This window comes from Hippopotamus amphibius, chromosome 8 (genome assembly GCF_030028045.1).
Source record: "Hippopotamus amphibius kiboko isolate mHipAmp2 chromosome 8, mHipAmp2.hap2, whole genome shotgun sequence".
In the NCBI taxonomy this organism is placed as follows: domain Eukaryota; kingdom Metazoa; phylum Chordata; class Mammalia; order Artiodactyla; family Hippopotamidae; genus Hippopotamus; species Hippopotamus amphibius.
This window is the reverse complement of record NC_080193.1, coordinates 31,916,855-31,934,881: the sequence shown is the minus strand read 5'-3', so window position 1 is coordinate 31,934,881 and position 18,027 is coordinate 31,916,855. Positions and strand designations below refer to the sequence as shown.

General features: G+C 43.9%; 1 protein-coding gene and 1 non-coding gene across 5 annotated transcripts in view; one reads left to right on the top strand and one right to left on the bottom strand.

Moving 5' to 3' along the window:
- HERC2 (HECT and RLD domain containing E3 ubiquitin protein ligase 2) overlaps window positions 1-18,027 on the bottom strand; it is a 232,287-nt gene that overhangs the window by 201,692 nt on the left and 12,568 nt on the right. The window lies entirely within an intron of this gene.
- Window positions 8,290-8,396, top strand: LOC130859682 (U6 spliceosomal RNA). Its single transcript, XR_009055248.1, has one exon. It is a non-coding gene; the product is annotated as a U6 spliceosomal RNA (small nuclear RNA).

Sequence of the window (18,027 nt, the reverse complement as noted above, 5' to 3'; positions counted from 1 at the left end):
AGCAAACAACAATGGCTGTCTCAGATATCACAGCCACTCTCACTGTAACAAACTAAGGTCATGCAGAAGTAAACAAATCTTTTTCAAAAGATAAGACAAGTGAGAGAAAGGGCAAATAACTTTGGCACTTCTGTTTTTCACAAACTGATTATCTTTTCACTAAAACTTGAATAATGAAATAACTATTACTGAGTTTTGTGATTAAGAGGAGAGATCTGTTAATTTTTGTTTTTTTCACAAGTGTGAGATAAGTATCCAGGACTAGAAACCTGATTCTCGGAATGCAACCTTCTCACGAGCAATGAAGCACTGCTTCTGGTCTCAGCACAGCTCGGAAGATCACCCCCAGCCTGCCCTGCAGCAGGGAGGACCAGCACCTGTGGGGGGCACTTAGTTGCAGCTCCATGTCGCCCATTTGGTCCTCGTCAGGGCAAAGACAAAACAAGCAGACTGGCTGTGGACCACGACCTCGGGAGGCTGACCGGCATTCCCTGAAAGAGGACCCCCATCTCCCCCGTAACCACCCAGAAGACCCTCACTGTGAGTAACGGCACAGGGACGGGAACCAAAAGCCTGGACTCCACTTGGCTAGAAATCTAACCTACTGAGGGACTGTGGAGAGGCAGGGGGAGGAGCGAGAAAGGACAGAGGGAGAAGGGAGTGCGCTGCAGGAAAAGGCAAAGCTGCAACAGAGGACGGTGTCCATGCATCCACCTCTGGGGCTGTGGCCCGGTACTCTCCCACTACACCACTCTGCTGCCCAGGCCTCTGTCACTACAAAGACCCTGATCCCCATGGTTGTAGAGAAAATCCCCAGAGCAGCCACGGGCATAGCAAAGTGCTTAATACAAAACCAATGGAAGCCCAGCAGCCTTAAACCCTGCAAGTAACCTTCGCCATGGGGAGGCCCTTTACCCCGAAAATACTGAAGCTCTCCGGAGAAAAAAAATTAAATTAGAAACAAAGGTCCACAATTTAACCTAAGTGGAACTCCAAAGTTTACTGAAAGAACTTGTACAATAAGAAGACAAAGGGTTTTGGTGCCACTATGACAGAGGTTCCGAATTCACTTAAAAATCTGCTGAAATGTACCAACTGGCAAACCTTCATGAATTTAAATCAATACTGGGGCTCAAATTACATTTATACCTGGAGATCCCACTAAGTTTAAACAACGGACCCCTATAACCTTAGGGGAATTACCACATATAATCTAGAGGACAATTGCCTAGATTCCCCATGGTCCTAGCACCCACTGCCCTAAAGGACCCCACAGTGGGCATGGACACTCTGACGCGATGAGCAATAAACAAATTAAACTAAGTATTTAGCAATCACAAATAGGCTTGATAAATACAGGGCCTGTTATGGGTTGGACAGTATCCCCTCCAAAAGATGCTCAAGTCCTAGCCTCCAGTACCTGTGAATGGACCTTATTTATAACTAGAGTCTTTGTAGATCACGAAATTAATATGAGGTCATTAGGGTGGGCCCTAATCCAACACAACTGGTGTCCTTACAAAAAGAGGAAATTTAAGCACAGGAAGACACGCACGGAGGAAAGACAACATGAAGACACAGGGAGAACATGAGCATCTACATGCCAAGAAGAACGCCCCAGGACAGAGACTTCCCTCACAGCCCTCAGAAGGAAGCAACTCTGCCAGCACCTTGCTTTCAGACCTTCAGGCTCCAGAATGCGAGGCAGTATGTATGTTTCTGCTGTTTAAGCCACCTAGTCGGTGGTGCTGTTACAGCAGCCCCAGGGCATTAATAGATATACGCTGCCACCCCTCCTCCAACCCCCGCCCCCTGCCCCGACTCCTTCACTGAAGAGGCTTCAGCAACCTCCTCTCATGCCCCTGGGGGTCTCTGCACCATGCATGATGACTACTTGTTGCCCTGGGGCTTCATATGCAAGAAACTGCCCTTCTCAGCCCTGCACTATACTGTACCTCATTAGTGTGGAAACTGCTGGTCATGAGCTTCCTGAGAACAAAGGCTCCCAAAGGCCCCTGAGCCTGTGGCCTCCACACCCGGCTCCCACTGTGCTTTGGGCCATGGAGGCAGCACTCTACGAGCTCAGCACAGCTTCAGAATGGAACCAAAACCTGGGCCCCCTGGCATATGGCACCCCCAGGAGGAGTGGTCTCCTCTGTCCTCAGACCCCTGACAGACACCATGGTGTTGGAAGTCACCCCTCCTCAGACCCCACTGCTGCTGGGGGAACCCCTTAGATCAACTGCCTGAATAGCACTGGGAGCTTACAGGCTTGCAGGCAGCACCACCGCCATTCATGATGGGATGGAGCACAGTGGACCACTGCTGCTTTCACCCCTTAGCCAGGGTGTTCCCAGTAAGGACAGGACCCAAGGGTCAGCACAACTGGCCAAACTTTGGGCAGTCATCTTAGCACTGGATGTCCTGGCCAACAAATGGCCCCATGTGCATCTTTTTAGAAACCCTTGGGCCATAGCCTTAGAGTTGCTCTTTTGGGGCTTAAGGACCCTAGGAATCTCTTGCCTCACAGATACCCAAAATATAAATCGAAGTAATATGTCTCTACATATATCAAGACCACAATACAAGGCCTCAATTGCCTTATCCTTGTAAGGACAAGGACATGCCTTACCCCTTTAGAGTTCCAGACATTACTGAGAGGGACCAAGGTACTCATTCTGCTTCCCAGAATACACATGCTGGGCTCTTAGAGAAGCATTCAATGACACGTCTACCTCTCCTATGGGGAGAGGCAGCAAGTTTACTGAGAGGCATAAGAGACTCCTCAGAGAACTCCTGTTTAAGTGGAATTTTGTCACTATTGCCACAAGCACTGAGCAACCTAAATTCACGCACCCTGGGGACACATACTCCTCAACACAGGTCACTCAACTGCCTGTGTTGACAGTAATGGAGGAGACCTGTAAAGCTCATGTTTTTGACAACCACCTCACCATGTGGTCCTCTCCCTTCTGGTCAATGCCAACTCATTTCCTGAAGGGCAATTCTCCTGTTCCCTAAAAGTCACAGTCATCACCAAGGTTTAAACTCATGCCACAGCACCAAAAGGCCAACTGTGGCGTAAGGTCTGGGAGTCACATCCTACATTTTTAAAGTGCTGAAACAAAACAACTCTCAACCAGACATTCAAGATCTAGCAAAAATATCCATCATTCTCAAATGAAGAAAAACTAAGAGAATTTGTAGTCAGCAGACCTGTTCTAATAGAATCACTAAAGGAAGATCTTAAGAACAAAGGAAACAATACCAGAAGGAAATTTGGAACAACCAGAATGAAGAATGAGTAACAGCAACAGCATACACCTGAATAAGTGCCAACATTTTATACAACGAGCCACCCAGCCACAGCAGAACATGCATTCTTTCTAAAATACACATCGAAAGACTCACCAAAACAGACCACATTCCAAAAACACAGGACTTAAGTAGAGGGGACAAAAAGGAAGCAGCTAATGGAAAATGAAAATAAGCTAACGTGTACTATACAAAGTACCTGGGTAAACAACAGGGCATTATCTTTTTTAATCCTTACAAACAATTCTTCAAGGAGGAAGGCTTGTATCTCGCATTCATGGGTACAAAAGAAACTGTGCCTCTCAGCGTGACCCAGCCACAGAGCTCACTGTGCTGGCTCCAACTGCTAGCCCTGCTCACCCGTGGGCTCCACCTACAAGGCTGGGAGGAAACTCCAGCCCAAGGTTGGTTTATGTATGGTCCAAAAGCTAAGAAAAGATTTTACATTCTTCAATGATTGAAAAGTAATCAAAAGGAGAAGAATATTTTGTGATGAAAACATGATAAATCAGTTTCACCATTCCAGCGTACACTTAGCTGTGTGCATGGGCTGCTTTGGCACAACTGCAGGCTCCCACAAGTACCAAAGCTTAAAATATTTACTGCCTGGCCCTTTAGAGAAAGTCTGCCAACCCCTGATGTACACCTTGCTATAAATTTTACAAATAAAAAAAAAGAACTCAAAATGCTCATTTAAGTACCAGCCATATAATCGCTTATCCACGGTGAAAACTTTGGACAAATCACGAGGAAGCAGACAAGAAGCATCACTAAGCACACTTCAAGTTCTATTCTCAGGAGCATAAATGAGAAATTTACAACAGCAAAGGCAGGAGGAAGTTACTGGAGGATACAAAAACAACCAAGAAGAGCTCTACAAGCAGCTCCAAGGCAAGAGGCACAGCACCTCCAGTATTTGTCAGCCCTCCCTTTCATCAATGCGGGGCTCAGCGTCTACAGGGAGAACACAAACAGAACATAAGCTGTCATGGAACACACACACCACAGATTATGGAAAGCTGGGGATGGGGGCAGTGGGGGAACTGACCTTCCTAAGATTCCAGGGCTATACCTTGAAGGGGACGAGCAGATTCCAGGAAACAGAACCAGGACTGGATGACTTTAACACCCTCTTGTCTAGTTACAATGAGGGGGTTTTTCACAACCACCCCATGAGATTTCCACTCAAAGCACCGTCTCTAAGACCTACACACAAAATAAATACATAAATCATAAATAAGATTTTACAAAGGGCTTCCCTGGTGGCGCAGTGGTTAGGAATCCGCCTGCCAATGCAGGAGACACGGGTTCGATCCCTGCCCCAGGAAGACACCACATGCCGTGGAGCAAATAAGCCCGTGCACCACAACTACTGAGCCTGTGCTCTAGAGCCCGCGAGTCACAACTACTGAGCCCGAGTGCTACAACTACTGAAGCCCTCGGACCTAGAGCCCATGCTCCACAACAAGAGAAGCCACTGCAATGAGGAGCCCACGCACCACAACAAAGAGTAGCCCCTGCTCACCACAACTAGAGAAAGCCCAGGCACAGCAACAAAGACCCAATGCTGCCAAATATAAAATAAATAATAAACAAGACCTAGAGAAAGGCGAGTGCCAAGGCAGAAAGGCTTGGGGCACAAGGGCCACAGCAGCCTAGAGGTAGGGGGCAGCCCCTGCGCAGCTCCCCCAGGTGGGCAGGGGCCACAGCCCGAGGGCGCTCCTGTAACAACCCCCGGCCACCATCAGAGAGGCCTGCACGCTACTGCTCCACAAGGTTCAACGGTGTTTCGTTTTCACTTTAATCACTACCTTGAAGAAAGCTTGTTCACTAACATATGCTTCTCAAAAAATAGAGTGCAGTTAAAAAAAAAAACTATGGGTATCCAAATATATTAGTGAGGAGTCTCCACAGAAACAGAACGGGGGTTCAGGGGAGGGGGGCCCAGGATAATGTGCATGTTGTTTTGGGGGGGTGGAGACTGATTTCTTTATTTTAAGGAACTGGCTTCCACAACTGTGGGGGTTCAATTCCAAAATCTGCAGGGCAAGCCAGCAGACTGGAGAGGCAGGGGACAGCTGATGCTACAGTGAGTCCACAGGCCCTGTGGAGGCAGCACTCCTCCTGCTGCAGGGAGGTCAGGCTTCACTCTAGCCAGGCTCTTCAGCCAACTGGAGGAGGCCCACCCACATTACAAAGGGTAATCTGCTTTACTCAAAGTCCATGGATTCAAATGTGAATCTCATCAAAAATCACAGTCACAGAAACATGCAGAATAGTATTTGATCAAATCAATATCTGGGCACCAGTGCTTAGCAAAGTTGATACAGAAAGTTAACCATTACAATTAATTACATATTAGCTAAAAAGAGATGCCGTATTATTTTTATATTGACGTTGAAATTTTTTTTTCTATTTACAAAGAAGTACAAGTACAATTTTAAGAGATTTTAGGTGTGAAAACTTTCTAACTGAACAGAAGCACAAAGAGGCCAATCAAATTTCCCTGGACTCCACTGCATTAGGAAGATACAGAGCAATATTCGTTATCTCTAGCTCACTTGATTAGGGATGTAGTACTGGTAGCATGGCAACCTCACAAACTATTCAAAGATTTTAGGAACAGATTAAGGGAAAAAGATGTTTATGTTCATTTAACAGGAAAATTTAACTCTGACATGAAAAATAAAGTGACCCATCAAGTCAATAATGGGATTTTTTTTTTTTGGCCGCACTACGCAGCTTATGGGATTTTAGTTCTCCAATGAGGGATCGAACCCAGGGCCCCAGCAGTGACAGCATAGAGTCCTAACCACTGGACTGTCAAAGAATTCCCAATGATGGGATTTAAAAGATGTAGAAATAAAATTACAAAAGACTACTCAGCAGGCAGGAAGCATCCACCTGAGTGACATGTCTCCAGCATCCCATCCTCCACTGGGGAGCTGCTACAGCCCTAATCAGCCTGAAGCCATGACACAAAGCCTGACTGGTCCTCCTGCATGCAGCTCTCTGCCAGGTGCAGGGGCACCAGGGAGGAAATGACAGTGCCTGTCCTCACAGGTCAGGGCAGATGCAGAGTCGCTACAGGCAGGTGAGGGACATGAGAGTAAACGCAGGCACCCTCCCTGGCAGCTTCTTGCATCACTCTGCTGTTTTCTTCCCACTGCCACTCTGTCCATCCTTGCTGGTTGTCCCAGGTGGTACATAAGCTCCAGGAAGGCAGGAGCCACGTCCGGCTCATTCGCCACCACATTCCAGTGCCGAAAACCACCCTTACCAACAGCCGGATGAGTCCGTGAATCAGTGAGCAAACGAACGAATGACCCACAGGCTGCACAATCACTCAATCTCCCCTCAACGACAGTGCACGTCAGTGAAATCCCCGGAGCTGCAGTGTGGAGAAGGGTCTGGAAGGGCTGGCCCAGGGAGCAAGGAGGAAGCTCCGACCCGCAGCGCTGCCCACAAGGACCCTCGGCCCCAAGCAGCCTGGCTGTGCTCCCTGCCCGCTCACTGGCCTCTCCTAGACTCGATGGAGCTGGGCCCAGGAGGCGTCACCTTACTGATTTCAAACAAGGATAAAATAAAGTCAAGCCAGAGATTGAGGGTTAGACTCTAAACACTGTACCATTACACTTTTTTTATACATTTCTTCTAAATTCTGGTGTACCTCACATCCTAGAAGGCTTTAATTACTATTGAAAATAACGTGTGTATGTTTCATATATGTACTTATATCCCCACGTTACCTCTGGAAAGATACTGAAACTAGTAACAATACCGCTGAGAAGGAGGGGGAAAAAAAGCAGGTATCTGAAGAATAGGACTTGGAAGGAGCTCGCTCTTGGCTGAAAACTCTGTGTTAGCTTTTGAATGCTATAATCCAGGCAAGTATTTTTTAATAAGATAAAAATGTTTAAAAGTTCTAACACTGAATTCAAAAATAAACATGTGATATAAAAGATTTGAATTCATTCCTGCTGCAACTCCTTTAATCAAAAACAGGAGTTCCAGTCTCTCAGGCAGGCACATCCCTTCACAAGCTGATTCAACACAGGAACATAGGACAGCCTGTATCATAGGAACTGACACCTCCTACGTGCCAGGCACTGTGCTCAGCGCAGGGGACTAAGGGAGGCGGGATACTGACACTCCTGCCTGCACCTCAACAACCACTGTGAGAATCACAAACCCTAAAACAGCACAGACGGGGAGCCAGGCACGGTTTTGCACATGTCATAAACCATAATCAACTCATGAAACAACTCAGTAACTCGAAGTGGGTGTTCCATCAATCCAGAGACACACCTTTTGCAAATTTCAGCGTGTCAAATTGACATGCACCAGGTTCACAGCAGTACATTCTCTTCTGGCAATAAATAAGTTCACATCTTACTAATATCACATCTTAGCCTTGCTGAAACGCATTTCTTACCACCCAGACAGTGCTCAGAGCATGTATCTCACCAAGAGCCTTGGGCTGGTAAGGAGAGCTACGCCTCTGCCAGCCCCAGGGTCTGTGTGCCTCATCATCTCACAGCTAACTGAAAGACCAGACACCAAAATGCTGACGAGACTTGTCTGGGGTTGGATAAGATTGCGGTGGAACTTTGGATCATTAAAAATAATTCAGCGGACTAAGCCTGCACACCACAACTACCGAAGCCCGAGTGCTCTAGGGCCCACGTGCCACAACTACTGAGCCTGCATGCTGCAACTACTGAAACCCGTGCACCTAGCCTGTGCTCCGCACCAAAGTCACTGCACTGAGAAGTCCAAGCACTGCAACAAAGAGTAGCCCCTGTTCACCACAACTAGAGAAAGCCCACGCACAGGAACAAAGACCCAACACAGCAAGCAAGCAAGCAAGCAAGCAGGGAAGGAAGGAAGGAAGGGAGGGAGGAGGGGAGGGGAGGGGAGGGGAGGGGAGGGGAGGGGAGGGGAGGGGAGGGGAGAGGGGAAAGACAGATTCAGGTGCTCACTTCCACAGCACATATACTAAAACTGGAATGATATAGGGGAGATTAGCATGGCCCCTGTGCAAGGATGACACGCAAATTCATAAAGTGTTCCACATTTTGTACACTTCCCCATCAACCTGACACCGTCTGCTGATTAACACAGACACACACACACACACACACACACACACACACAATTCAGACTCCTTCAATGGAAAACCCTATGCAGCAGCAGATTCTTGATATCAGTACCCTTCATTGCATATGTATATTTTCTTACCTCTGCAAGGAATTATTAACTATGAAGTCTATTAAATCTAGTGGTACTCCTATTCTGATTGCTTTAAAAAGAATAACAAAAACTTACATAATCTAAGAAAATAGAAATCAAGAATCCCCGGAAAAGAAAGAAACTTCTGATACTTTAAAGAGTGGCCAGCCTAAAGCCAGCATCATTCTAAATGGTGAAAAACTAAAAGCATTCCCTCTAAGAACAGGATCAAGACAAGGGTGTCCACTCTCACCATTATTATTCAACATAGTTTTGGAAGTTTTAGCCACAGTAATCGGAGAAGAAAATGAAATAAAAGGAATACAAATTGGAAAAGAAGTAAAACTGTCACTCTTGGCAGATGACATGATATTATATACAGAAAACCCCAAAGACTCTACCAGAAAACTGCTAGCACTAATCGATGCATTTAGTAAAGTAGCAGGATACAAAGTTGATGCACAGAAATCTCTTGCATTCCTATACACTAACAGTGAAAGAGCAGAAAGAGAAATTAAGGAAACTCTCCCATTTACCATTGCAACAAAAAGAATAAAATACCTAGGAATAAACCTGCCTAAGGAGGCAAAAGACCTGTATGCAGAAAACTATAAGACACTGATGAAAGAAATCAAAGACGACACAAACAGATGGAGGGACATACCATGTTCCTGGATTGGAAGAATCAAAATTGTGAAAATGACTGTACTACCCAAAGCAATTTACAGATTCAATGCAATCCCGATCAAATTACCAATGGCATTTTTCACAGAACTAGAGCAAGAAATCTTACGATTTGTATGGAAACGCAAAAGACCCCAAATAGCCAAAACAATCTTGAGAAGGAAAGATGGGAGTTGGTGGAATTAGGCTTCCTGACTTCAAACTATACTACAAGGCCATAGTGATCAAGACAGTATGGTACTGGCACAAAAACAGAAATACAGATCAATGGAACAGAATAGAGAACTCAGAGGTAAGCCCAAAGACATATGGGCACCTTAACTTTGACAAAGGAGGCACGAATATACAATGGAAAAAAGACAGCCTCTTCAATAAGTGGTGCTGGGAAAACTGGACAGCAACATGTAAAAGAATGAAATTAGAACACTTCCTAACACCATACACAAAAAGAAACTCCAAATGGATTCAAGACCTACATGTAAGGCCAGACACTCTAATACTCCTAGAGGAAAACATAGGCAGAACACTCTATGACATACATCAAAGCAAGATCCTTTTGGACCCACCTCCTAGAATCATGGAAATAAAATCAAGAATAAACAAATGGGACCTCATGAAACTTAAAAGCTTTTGCACAGCGAAAGAAACCATAAGGACAAGAAGGCAACCCTCAGAATGGGAGAAAATAGTTGCCAACGAAGCAACGGACAAAGGATTAATCTCCAAAATATACAAGCAGCTCATGCAGCTTCATACCAAAAAAGCAAATAACCCAATCCACAAATGTGCAGAAGACGTAAATAGACATTTCTCCAAAGAAGACATACAGATGGCCAACAAACACATGAAAAGATGCTCAACATCACTAATCATCAGAGAAATGCAAGTCAAAGCCACAGTGAGGTATCACCTCACACCGGTCAGAATGACCATCATCAAAAAATCTAGAAACCACAAATGTTGGAGAGGGTGTGGAGAAAAGGGAACTCTCCTGCACTGTTGGTGGGAATGTAAGTTGGTACAGCCACTATGGAAAACAGTTTGGAGGTTCCTTAAAAAGCTACAAATAGAACTACCATATGATCCAGTAATCCCACTACTGGGCATATACCCAGAGAAAACCATAATCCAAAAAGAAACATGTACCGTAATGTTTACTGCAGCACTATTTACAATAGCCAGGACATGGAAGCAACCTAAATGCCCGTCAACAAATGAATGGATAAAGAAGATGTGGCATATATATACAATGAAATATTACTCAGCTATAAAAAGGAATGAAACAGAGCTATATGTAATGAGGTGGATAGACCTAGAGTCTGTCATACAGAGTGAAGTAAGCCAGAAAGAGAAAAACAAATACTGCATGCTAACTCATATATATGGAATCTAAAAAAAAAAAAAAAATGGTACTGATGAACCCACTGACAAGACAAGAATAAAGATGCAGATGCAGAGAATGGACTGGAGGACACGAGGTTCAGGGGCCAGGGGGCGATGGGGAAGCTGGGACGAAGTGAGAGAGTAGAATAGACATATATATACTACCAACTGTAGAATAGCCAGTGGGAAGTTGCTGTATAACAAAGGGAGATCAACTCGATGATGGGTGATGCCTTAGACGGTCGTGACGGGGAGGGTGGGGGGGAGTCGCGGGAGGGAGGGAATATGAGGATATGTGTATAAATACAACTGATTGACTTTGGTGTACCTCAAAAACTGGTACAAGAGTGTAAAGCAATTATATTCCAATAAAGAGCCTAAAAAAAAAAAAGTGGTCAGCCTTTTGAGGGGGGAAAGAAACATCTCCCAGGAATGGACTATATATAAAATACACAACTAATAAGAACACACTGGGAACACAGGGAACTCTATTCAAAACTCTGTAATGACCTATATGGAAGAGAATCTAAAAAACAGTGGACACATGTATATGTATAACTGACCCACTTTGCTGTACATCAAAAACTAAAACAACATTGTAAATCAACTATACACCAATTTAAAAAATTAATTTAAAATATCTCTCAATAGCACTTCGAAAGATGAACCTGAAATGGAGTAAAGACTTAAAGCCCAATACGGTGGCAAGAGCACACTCTCCTTTCCCAGAATCACCCTACATGTCCTACCCCAGGGGACATCCTTTATCACCATTCATGGGCTATGGGCCACCTCCACCCCCTCCAGCTTGGTGCCCTCTGGGACCACACCCACCACCTCCTCCTCCACCATTTGATTCAGGACCTGATGCAGCCTCTGTGAGGAATGGCAGCTCCTTAACTACTAAGGACGCAGAGAATGGCAGGTCAACATGGATACAAGAGGGCGCCCTCATTTCCCAGAACCACCCAGCCTGCCCTACCCCATGGGCTGCCCTTCATCACCACTGAAGGGCTATGGGCCTCCTCCACCTCCTGGTGGCCTCTGGGACCTCACCCATCGCCTCCACCTCCATCACATGGACAATCAGTTTGAAATTTGAAGAGGACGCTGAGCCGTGACAAACAGGCTGCGGCAACTGTATATTAGAGAAGATGTCAGATCTTCATCATGGCCCCAGTGTCTCCCTGCTCAGTCCCGCCCCTCCACTGCTGTCTCTCCCATTGTCAGCCCTAGTAAACCTTCCACAGTGCTGTTAAAAAAAAAAAAACCTCTCAGAAGTGAAACCCTTGGACACTGTTGATGGGAATGGAAATTGGTATAGCCACTATGGAAAACAGTATGGCGGTGCCTCAAAAGAAATTAATAGTGAGATCCAGGATTCTCGCTCCCTGATAAATATCCAAAGAACATGAAATCACTGTCTCAAAAAGACATCTGCACCCCCACGTTCACTGCAGCATTATTCGCAACAGCCATGACATGGAAACAACCTAAGTGTCCACCAACAGAAGAATGGATAAAGAAGATGTGTGTACACACACACACACACAAAATGGAATATTATTCAGCCATTAAAAACAAGAAAATCCTGCCATTTATGACCCCATGGTTGACTAGGACATTACACTAAGTGAAATTAAGTCAGACAGACTATATGATCCACTTATATGTGGAATCTAAAAAGACTTCAACATAGAGAGCAGATTGATGGTTGCCAGAAGCTGCGGAGATGGGACACGTTAGTCAACTAGTACAGACTTCCAGTTATAAGAAAATAAGTTCTGGGGATCTAACGCACAATGTGGTGAACTAGTGCTAACAACAGTCTTCTATACTTGAAAATTGCTACGAGAGTAAGCTGTAAATGTTCACACCACACATCAAAAAGTGGTAATTACATGAAGTGATGGAAGTGTTAACTAACCTTACTGTGCTAATCATGTCATTTGATATGCATATCAAATCATCACACTATGCATCTTAAACTTACACAGTTTTGTACGTTAATTATATCTCAATAACTATGAAGGAAAAAGACATCTCTCAGAAACTGCTTAGAGGCACCTTTACATTCAGGATTTAAATTCACATACTCAGATGAACCCTTGGATTAATCACACTGACTTGATAAATCTGGTTAAAAATGGCTCTCTGTCCATTCCCTGATGTACTAAGCAGTGTGGCATATAACACAACATACATGTTTTATAAGCCTTGGGTTTGCTTTCTCAAGGAGAGCCTAGTTAATCTGAATTTTCTAAACTTTCCACATGACTTTCACTCATCAGAAAGTTGACATGACTTCCAAATGTAAGACTGAAAATATAAGATTACAGACTTACTCTAATTGAATTATAAAATTCTGACAAGCTTTTTTATATCAATACAAATCACACTGTTCTGTAGTGTAATACCTTAAAAGTCTTTCATTAACTTACACCTGTCCCAATATGAAACTGATTTAATGAATGGCTAATCTGTGAATCCCGGTAGAAATGCTAAGAGAAAATACTAGATCATCAGTCACCAAGCACAAGTTAACAAATAAATGCACACATGCTTTTACCTCTTGTTGTTACTGCATGTCAGTATGCTAAACCACCTGTGTACCCCTTAATGAGTACAGTCTTCTTGCTTATTAAACACGTAAAATGGGACTCTTATAATGTGGACTCCAGAGCTCTGCTAAAGTGCTAAAATGCTCTAACACTTCCTACTTTTTTATCTGTGGTATAATAAAAATACATATTTGGTCTTTGCTCTAGGTTCCTGCACAGAGCTCCCACAACCCTTGGAATTTTTACTGAGGATAGGAGTGTCTATTTATATTCATAACAAGCCCCTCTCCACTACACCTGAGTTTATGCTAATGAGCTGACTCGGGGTGGGGCCACTAGTCTCATGGTATGGGCTGGACACCAGAAAGACCAAACAGTGATGAGAGGGTGAGAACTATCAGGCGCAGCCCCTGACCTCTAGAGAGAGGTGGGCTGGAGATTAAATTATAAAATCTCTTGAACAACAAAATCTGGGGAGATTTCAAGTTGGTGAACACACAGATGTGCTGGGAGGGTGGAAGGCCCAGAGAAGGCATGCAAGCTCCTTCCCCCACACTTTGCCTTCTGCATCTCTTCCATTTGCCTGCTTCTGAACTGTATTCTTCATAATAAACCAACAAAGTGTCTTCCTGCTTTCTGTGAGTTGTTCTAGTGAATTACTAAACCTGAGGGTGTCATGGTAATGACATGGTCTGAATTTGTAGTCAGCCAGGCAGAAGTGGGAGTAGTCTGGGAATCCCATTTGAGGCTGGCATTTGAAGTGGAGGCAGTCTTGCAGGACTGAGCCCCTAATTTGTGGGGCCTGAGCTAACTGCAGTAGTTAAGTGTCAGAACTGGACTGAAGTATTAGACATCCAGTTGATGCTGGAGAATTACAAACTTGGTGTGGAACCACTAACTGAATTAGAGGCTACTTAATGTAGATAAAAGTCATAATTAACACGGATGGTTGAGACTAAACCAGAAAGAATGGTGGTAGAGAAACGTAAATATATAAGCAAGATGATAAATGTTACTATCAAGGAAGAAAGATGGAAGAAAGACAGGACTTCCCTGGTGGTCCAGTGGTTAAGACTCCATGCTTCCACAGCAGGGGCTGTGGGTTCAATCCCTGGTGGACGAACTAAGATCCTGCATGCCGCATGGCACGGCGCAGCCAAAAAAAAAAAAAAAAGAATAGGAAGAGAGACAGTAATTTTTGTCTCAAAGAAAAATGTCCAATTATGCCAAAACATGAAAGCAGATGGTAAGAGATAAGTAAGCAGATATAGCAAATTGCAGAAGATTTGAGGGAAAGTAAACTTTATCTGCCTCAGTTAACAAAACTTGCAAAAATGTGTCAGAATTGACAAAAGTTGATCAACAAACAAAAGCATGAGCCCTTTACTACCAGACTGGGCTTTCTCTCTGTGACTACAGCACAGCCATTCTCTCTCGAGCCCAGATCAGCTTCCTCTGAAAGCTGTTTGATGCTGTCTTCCCAGGATCAGCCTCTCAATTCTGAACTATAAAACTGTCAAGGTATTTTTACACTCAGATGTCTCTGGCGCTTCCTAGATGATCAGAATAACAAACATTGGCTCCCACATCATGGAGCTCATGACACAACACCCACGTGCGGGAGAAAGACTGGACATAAAAATAGGTAGAGATGGGGTGCTCCTTATTTCTTCATGAGCTCACTGCTACCATTAGAGTTTCCCTGTGCTTTAGGGCCACAATATGGGAAAAGCAAGCATATCAAAAAGAGAAAATTAGCATTCCCTTGATTAACTTCATACAGGTAAGACATTATTTACACAAACACCTGCAGTTCCCAGCACAATGGGGGGGTCTAGAGCTGCTTCTATGTCTTGCTGCCTTTGCTATGTTCTAACCTCCAGGATGGACAAGGACCGAATCCTCACACAACAGCCAAGAAGCCCATCCTGCAAAGGATTTTACTCCTGTGCATTCTGATAATGTTGCTAAGTGTAACCAACCAATCAGTGCCTCAAGCTTCTCATCTGCTTCCTTCCAAAGCTAAAGGCCTGAAACTGGGTCTGCAACAAACAAGAGCAACAGCACCAAACCTCAGGGAACAGACTCCAGCAGAAGCTGACATCCCTGCTTCCAACAAACAGCAGGCAGGCTCCCAGAAGTGGGTTAAGTTTTCCATAAACGACTCAAGATTCAAAGCAGTAAGAATTAATTATGAAGGACAGAATATATTTATGAGGGGAATCTAATCATGGTCATTTGCTTAATTTTTTTTTAATGTTCTATCTTCTAAGGAGCACATGAGGAAGCTCTTTTCCTCTTTCTGTCTCTGAAACTCCCAACATAACAGACTGCAGCCATACAGACACAATATACTCTTTGAAAAGCAAGCATCATCAGCAGGACTTGGAAACACGTTAGAAATGAAAATTCCCAGGCCCTATCCCAACTCTAAGAAATCAAAAACTGGAAGGGTGGGGCCAGTCATGGGTGTCTGACCAAGCCTCCAGGTGAGCCTGATGAACTACAGTTTGAGAACCCTTGGGCTATGGAATCAGGATTCAATTCTTTGCATTCCCGTTGCTGGGGGTAGGAGTCCTGACTACGCTTCCTCACACATGCGGCCCTTGGAGCAGTGGCTTCTAGCCTTCAGTGTGTAAATGCACCCCCGGAGGTGTCCACTGCATCAGCAGGCACGCCCTCCTGGATTTAGATGCAGCTGGGCACTCAAAGGAGTCCACTCCCCTCAGGCTGCCCCACCCCCCACCTCTGCTGCTCCCCGTCACCTGCACATGGCTGCTCTCTGGAGTCCTCACCTGGAGGCCTGTGCTTGTTTCTCCCTGGGGACCCCACACACCTAGACCCCAGGCCAGGTCTCCCTGACAGACCACAGGAAACACTCCACTCCTGAACTCCTCCATCCACGGTTGTGGGTAACATCATGGGGTCTTTATCATCCTGTTACACACCTTGATATACAGATGCCTTTTCTGTCCAAATAATCATGAGTTATTTGGGGAGAAAGGCCACATTCAAAGTTTTACACCCTCCACAGAAAAACTATAAAACCAGCAGAAAAGTTGTCATGTTCTGAAAAAAAAACAAACAAAAACTCACCTCATGGAACACATAACTAAAGAGTACTAACTAGACCAAGGAGAAACAAACAAACAAAAAACCCTCAAAACAATTAATGCTCTTAAGTACAATATGAAGTCAGAAAAAGCCAAAAATAAGCTCCATGAAACTACAAAATGTTGGTCCTGATGTCAATAAATTACATTTGTAATGTAAAAGAAATAGCAATGAAACCTTCTCAAGAGGCCTAGCTAAGCAAAATATTGGCTAGTGTATTCCTACTATCTGCACAGACTGAGAAGGTTTATAGTAAATGAAACGGTTCATGATACTTAAACTCTTCACATAAAGGCCAGCCCTAGACAAAAATAAAAAATAAGTTTAGCATATCTTACAGTAGCCTCCTAACTTTCCTTTCTTTATATCCTAGTCCCTCCTCTACTTTCCCTCAAAATAATAAATACAAACAACCCTAAACAGGGTTGAAAGAAATGTTCGCTTAAAAAAAAGTATAAGACTATAATCTAGCCTGTCTTTTGTAGGGCAGGCCCCCAAAAGGAAACACAGAAGCTTAGTCCCTAGGAGGAAGCATTCTTTCCTCATCAGTAGGACCAGAACATTCTAAACGTGACTGCAAAAGAAAGGAAAGTTTACTCCAAGGGAAGTGCAAGTTATCAGAAGCCACTCTTTCCCAGAAATGAATCATGAACAAACCCAACTTGACAACAGTGAGAACTCATCCCAGCATAAGTGTGTGCAGAAGAAAGGGACTGATCCCTGGGGAAAACAGAATAAAAAAACAAACAAACAAAAACAAAACAAAACAAAAAAGTGTGTTTAAGGAACTTCTGCTCTAACCTGTATTTTCCTCACAATCAGCTACAATATTACTACATATTAGTCTTAAAAATAAAATTTGTCCTGTATAAACTTATCTGTGAAAAAAAAGTATTTTCTAATAATAAAAAGCATATCTCATGCCACATTAAAAATAGAAACTTTTACTGAAGGTCAAAGAAACTACTCAGTTGGGAGCTACATAAAGAACACATGATTTTTAAAAGAAGAACAAAAAATATTCATCAAATGTAACGAAAAAGAAATACACTATGAATTTTTCCATGTAATTAGCTTTTCTCCATAATATCTAATGTTTGAGAGAAAACATTTTGGGAAACGTGTTTTAATGCATTAACATGTACTGGAGGACTGAGACGGAGAGGCACAAAATCTTTAAAAACATACAGAATGAACTACTAAAACTACTAAAACATCACAGAGTGGAAGAAGCACAAAACAGCACACATGACTACATGATTCTATTTACATGAAAGTCTAGAACAGGCAAAACGAATCCACCGTGGAGAAAGAGCACGCCAGTAGCTGCCTCTGAGCAGAGAGGGCAGGGATGAGCCCGGAAGGAGCACCAGAGAACCTTCGAAGTGAGAGTAACGTTGAGAGGTTTCGGTTACACTGATTACATCTGTCGAAACTTATGGAACAGTAAACTTAACATGCATTTTATTACGCATGAGTAAAGACAAAAAGCTGCACTAAACTCAATCTTGTTAATAATAAGCATGAAGTGCCTAAGGGAGCCAGATGGAACACACCAATGGACAGAGGACAGAGACTGGTAGGGTCTGGGGGATGCGTGTGCAGCTGCTTGCTGAGAAGACCTTTCAGTTGTGGCTATGTGGAAATTTTCACAATAAAATATCAGAAAAAAAAAAAAAATAGCTCACTCTGCTAGACACTGTAACTGAAAAGACATCCTAACATTTTTCCAATGTAT